This window comes from Semicossyphus pulcher, unplaced genomic scaffold (assembly GCF_022749685.1).
Source record: "Semicossyphus pulcher isolate SPU_LCO1_2020_fin unplaced genomic scaffold, fSemPul1.0.p SCAF_12, whole genome shotgun sequence".
Classification (NCBI taxonomy): Eukaryota; Metazoa; Chordata; class Actinopteri; order Labriformes; family Labridae; genus Semicossyphus; species Semicossyphus pulcher.
This window is the reverse complement of record NW_027211626.1, coordinates 30,315,637-30,322,372: the sequence shown is the minus strand read 5'-3', so window position 1 is coordinate 30,322,372 and position 6,736 is coordinate 30,315,637.

Sequence of the window (6,736 nt, the reverse complement as noted above, 5' to 3'; positions counted from 1 at the left end):
GTCGTTGTTGAATGTGAGACTGAATAGCAGCAGCAGCACATCCTCCTCCTCCTCCACCTCCTCCTCCTCCTTCTGTCTGAGAGGAGGAGGATCAGAGTCGATGATTCAAGCAGCTCTTAGTCTGAGCCAGAGAGAATCTGATCCTCCACAAACCTCCTCCGTGTCTCACAGACTGAAGAGAAAAATCCTCCTCTTCCTCCTTTTCTACTACACATCCTCGCAATCCTTCTCCTATCCTGTCTCATTTTTCCTCCTCATTTCCTTTAAATCTTTATCATCAACCATAATTAAACATTTAATCAACTTCATACTAATTTCATGTTTCAGTGAACATCAAAAGCAGCTATGAATAAAGATTTATTAATTCATTAACCCTGCAGTTTATTGTGATGGAATGGCTTCCCCTCGTGGATGATTCTGGGACTGCAGAACATCATTCTTTCTCTTCGGTCAATTTTGAGGGGCAAACACGAATTTGATGTTTGTTTTGTGTTTTTAGATTAAAAAGTAGAAACTCAGTAACACTTTAAATCAAAATGTATCTATACTTGTCACATCTATCATTGCAAATGTTATATGGAAAATGTGCAAGATTTGTTGTTGTACACTAACTGACTTCAATTGTTGGAGGCAGGTCAGGAGCAACCTGCTTTTGTAGGCTATATGTTGCACTCAAATGGAATAATGTAGACAAAAAATAGGTCCTAAAATAACTCAAAATCATATTCATACATTCTCGCCTCCAAATAGTCCAGAATGCAGCATCTAGGCTTCTTGCCGGTTTTAACAGATGACATCACATCACCCCCGTCCTGGCTTCTCTACATTGGCTTCCAGTGACTTTTAGAATTGATTTTAAGAATTTACTGATCACTTTTAAAGCACGTATGGGTCTGGCTCTAAGCTATATCAGAGTTGTTGACACCATATGAGCCAGCCTGCAGCCTTAGATCCTCAGGTGGGGGCCTTCTGGTTGTTCCAAAGTCGAGGCTTAAAACCAAAGGGGATCGTGCCTTTGCCATCAGGGCCATCCAGGGCTTTGGAACAACCTGCCTGAGGAGATAAAGCTTGCAAAATCAGTGACATCTTTTAAATCTCTTCTTAAAACTCACTTTTACGTGATGTCGTCTTCTTATCGTCTTCTTATTGGCTCTTATTTATGTTTTTAAAATGTGATTTCACCTTATTCTTACTTTTCCATCTTTCATTGCTTTTATTGATCCTTTATCGCCTTTATTGCTTTTATTGCTTTAATCTCTTTCTTTGCTTTACTGAGTTGATTCCTTTTTATTGCTTGTATTGTATTCTTTTATTGTTTTATTGTTTCTCATTGCTTTTTTTTGTTGTTTTTTTTGTTTTTTGCCCCTATTGCTTTTAGCTCTTCTATTGTTTTTGCCTTTACTGGTTTCTATCTCGCCTATTGCTTTTACAGCTTTTATTTCTTTTTGCATTATTTCCTTTCTTTTATCTCTTTTAGGTATTTTATTTTTCATTTTATTTACTCTTTCTTCTTCTTCCTGCTTCGTACCCTTGGTCTTGGTTGTGTGGGTTCTCCTGCTGCATATTGGGTATTGGGTTTTGTGCTTTGCTTGTTTTGTGAATTATTGGTTTTATGATCTACTTGTTCTCTGCTTTACTTTGTTTGCTTGGCTGTCAAAGCACTTTGTAAACTCTTGTTTTTAAAGGTGCTATATAAATAAAATTATTATTATTATTATATTTTTTCATTTTTTACATTCAACAATAATCTATTATTTATCTATCTATTAATTTACCGTGAATGAAGCTTTGAGGCTGCTGGCCTACTCCATGTTTGTTTCTTCTATTGAAATAATTGGGACACGTCTTCCTATCTAAATATATACACGGACAGAATACAAAACATCCAGATAACAATGTGAATGTAACAAATCTGAATGTCAGAGTAGAATCATTGACATTCATTTTAAAAAATGGCCCCTTTCTTTGGGACTGTATTTTTAACCGTGCAACGATTCTGGGGCCGACCAGGTGGGAAGAGCCTCTCAGGAGGCCGACCAGGCGGGCGAAGCCTCTCCAGAGGACAGGCAGGTGTCGGCCAGGCCGCCGACGGGGAACCAGGAGCAGGTGTCGGCCGGACCACCGAAAGGGAACCAGGAGCAGATGCAGGTGTCGGCCGGACCACCAACAGGGAACCAGGAGCAGGGGTCGGCCGGACCACCAACAGGGAACCAGGTGCAGGTGTCAGTCGGACCGCCGATGGGGAACCAGGAGCAGGCGTCGGCAGGGGAGCCGACTGGTCCCGGGGAGCAGGAGTCGGCCCTGGAGCCGACTGGAACACAGGAGCAGGAGTAGACAGAGCCTCCGACCAGGACACAGGAGCAGGAGTCGGCAGGGCCTCCGACCGGAACACAGGGACAGGAGTCGGCAGGGCCTCCGACCGGAACACAGGGGCAGGAGTTACTGGGGAGCTAGGCAGTGGAGGCTCTGGGGCTCTGGGCTGGGGAGAGGGACAAGGAAGACAAGAGCCACGATGGTCATGCCTTTTCCTGGTGCCTCCACGATTGCCGGTGAAAATGGCCAGAAGAGTCCCAGGCCAAGGAGACTGGCCAGCATTAGCATTCCTCCTTGCATTTCTAAAAATGTCCTGATAATGTTGATAATAATCAAACAAGCGGGAAACACAAAGGCAGGAAGTGGATCAACACGAGAGACAAGGTGACAAAGTAAAACAGGAAATGATCTAATCAAAAAGACACAAGTGAAATACTTAACTAAACAAGACTAAATACTGACAAGAACACAGAATAAACTAAATACAAAACTAAACTATGAAAACTCATGACAAGGGACAAAGTGACAAGGTAAAACAAGAAATAATAACTGAACACCGAAATACAAGACGAAACCAGAACTAAACTAGAAACTCATGACATAACTGGGTTTTCAGAAGTATGAAGGTGGTTCACTTCTTAGCGGGGAAGATCGCTATAGTAACTTAGGCTGAACACCTTACCTGCTCCGGAGCAGGGGTCTTAAAACCATTGCCTATGCACAAAGTGGGGCCAGAGAGCAGTATGCCACATCCCCTGTAGAAGTTGTGATATAAAAAACAAACTTGACGGGAAAATGTGCAGAGGGAATTAACGACGCAGATGGTGAGGTGATAAATTGAAGCCAGATTGTATATTGATGCCTATCACAAATTAAATTTACTAAACATCAAACATTATTGACGGGTCCACATCATCACAAATATTAGTGCCTGTAGTGAGCTGTATTGCACAAGCACCTTTCAATTTAAAAAGATATAAGCTGCTAATAAATAAAGGTCTGCTTAATATTTCAGCAGCACTGTCTCACCTTAACAGTCCCACAGGAGTGCAGAGGAGAGGGCCGTCTGTACAGCAACTTATGAATCATTGGGTGTAGAAATCCAAAACAACAACCAGAAGTGTTAAAAACGGTTTATCACAGAGTCCATTGTTTTATTAAGATCTTCTTATACTTTTGCGCGTGAAGTAACTGCAGTGGTCACAACTGTGCCATCATGCGCACAGAAGAGACTCCAAGGTGGCTGCTCCACACACTTCGCCTTCCCCAGTCACCACACCTCCACACATCTTCATCACCTGCACCTATTGATTGTTTAAATTAGCAAAGTGTTAAAATAAAGCCAGTCACAACTCTCTCACTATCAAGACATATCCTCTGAATCAGTCTCAAACATACTCCAGGCCAAGTTCATCAAAATGACATAAATCAAAAAGCTTGCGTTTTACAGATCAAAATGTTATAAAATAAGATCCCAGAGCGGAGGAGATCACTCATTGACATGAAAATTCTGGCATAATGCAGAGTAATCAGTGTGTTTTCTGTAAATAATGCGATGACACTTGTGCGTAATGCTGCTGATGGATGCACTGCTGGATGATGATGAATGCAGCAGCAGCCTGAGTCACTTACTGATTTGTCTCTTGTTCATGACCTCCCTGCAGTGGCCACCAAACAACATGTGCTTCCTAACCTCCACCTCAATCCAAGCACCTTGATTTCTGTCGGCTTCCTCTCAGTTGTTTCTGTGATGCACTATAAAGAGCCTTTGAGCCTTCATTTGTATTACATTAATGGTGTGCTTTGCATTGACCATTAAAGGCGTAATGTCAACTTAGCCCAATGCCAGCTACAAATCAGATTCTCCTGTCTGCAGGCTTCCAGTCACATTACCTCCTGTCTACTAGCTTCAGTCCGATAGCATGCTGCCTCCAGTTTCCTGCCAGATAGCCTCTTGTCTGCTGGACAAAGACTCTTGAAACAGCAAATGGGCCAGAGGCTGACTTTGGAAAAAACAGACCTACTCAACAAAAAGTATAAGTCAGATAGTAGTAACTCTTACAATATGTACGGCACTGAAGCACAGACAACACCATTTAGGCCCACAAGACAAGGGCAACTGAACAAGCATCAGGCAAAATGGTACAGTATAAAAAGTGACTCGACAATCGACAATACAACACCCTCAAAAAAATACCCTGACCAGAAAGTGGAAAGCCATTCCATCAGTCAACTTCTTGGTATGTCCCGCTAACTCTTATACCAAAAGTCGAGAACTAAGTAGCCCGGATTGAAGAGCTTGGAGTGAACATAGAACGACCCATGGGCTAGCTGGGATGGTGGCAAAACCAAAAGCTGATGATTTGCACATGTGTAGGCCTGCCAAAATTGAACAATTTAGTCAAACAGGACTAGAGTAAAATGGATCCAGACAAGGTGAGAGAAGTCACAAATCTGGAGGAGCCCACAGATGATAGTAGGGGGAGAAGGTTTCAAGGATTGGTCATTCATTCATTCATACATCTGCAGCTTGCAGAAAGACACAGCCACTGAAAGAACTACTGAGCACAAAGAAAATGTGGACCTGAGAAGATTCACAACAAGCATTTGACAACAACAAATGAGACTTCAGTCAACCAACAGGTATAGCACTTTACAATTCAAGAGTTTAACAAAGACTCTCAGCTGATGAATTTCGTGTGGATAAGTATTGCTCCAGAGACAAGAAGCTGGCACAGTAAAACAGCAATTTGGGGTACAGTGTCTTGCCCAAGGACACTTCAACATGTGACAGTAAACACAAAATAATTATGGTTCTTCAGCGGTTCTTTGGGGTGATTGAGACACTTTTAGTGCTATTTAGTACCATTTTTTATTTAGTCTGCAGCAGCCAAGGATCGAACCCCCAACCTTCCAAATGACAGACAACCAACTCTATGTCTGAGCCACAGAAGCTATCAAGTCTTCTGCAATCAGGGAAAGACCCATAGTTAGTCCTTATGGTGTATAGTGCTACACCACTTGCCTACTGACACTGCCCTGCAGACCTACTGATGCGGAGAAAATAATGTACCACTTTTCCTGTCCCCCTATCCTGTCTTAACCTAGAATTGACAAATATCACAAAACTGAGGGGGAGAGAGAGAAACATTGGAAAACTTTCAACAGCTGACACACAGCTCATGACCTGGCTACTCTGAACACTGTTTGGGCCCCGGACATAAGGAGGTAACAACTGGAAGGTACCAATTAGATCAGACCATCATCCAGAAGGATCCTGTGTCACAACTAGCCCTCTTGTCACCAGAGGCTCAGTTTGAACCACAGGACCCACAGATTCCTGCTTTGCCAGAGGGTGCCTCTTCTGTCCAAGACTCAGCTCTACAAGCTTCTACACCTCAGAAGATTGAAGAAGGTCTTTTTGCACAGCCTGCTCCTACCACAGCATCAAATGCCTTTATGTCTCTACATTGTGATCATAAAGTGATATAATGAGCGCCTTACAGTTAAAAGGTTCCTAGCTCGAATCCCAGATGTAGGGGGCCTTTCTGTGTGGAGTTTGCATGTTCTCCGCATGCATGCGTGGGTTCACTCCGGGTAGTCCGGCTTTCTCCCACAGTCCAAAGACATGCTCGTTAGGCTTATTGGTGACTCTTAATTTCTCGTAGGTGTGAGAGTGAACGTGAAAGGTAGTGTGTCTCTATGTGTCAGCCCTGTGATTGACTGCCGTCCAGGGTGTACCTTGCCTCTTGCCCAATGACAGCTGGGCTCCAGCCCCAGCGACCCCGAACAGGATAAGTGGTATAGATGATGGATGGATGAAATAAAATCAATTAAAAATGTGAACTTTTAAAATCTCAATAATAAGTCACACCTAATACAATAGTCTGCATTACCATATTGTATCTTTACCAAACAGTGTAAACCAAACTTCCTGTAACAAAAAAAGTTGAAAATGTGTAATTCCATAGCTACAATAATAATCGCAAAAACATGAATAACATGTAAGGTAATCTGTAATCTATTATCAGTCTTGTACAGTGATGTGGAGGTTCTCTCCTTCGTTGCCTTTTGTCTTTTTGGTAACAAATTAAAAAACAAAATGACCACTACCTGTGTTTTGACTGTTTATTATCTAATTTTACTGTAAATATCCTGCTAGAATTTTTCAAACATTTGAATATGGTTACTGCAGAAAAAAAGATTCATCATCATTAAGTTTTGAATGTGTTTTAACATTTTGGAGAACTGTGTTTCCATTTGAACCATTTGCTGCACATATATAGTGTTATGCAGTTGGTGGAGATGAGTAAGAAAAGAGTTTGGTTTAATTTAAATTGGTTTAAAATAATATTTTGTGGTACGTTTTATCTCGCGTCTGTATTAGTCCTTTCTTTTATTATTGTTTAATGTGGAACAGTGA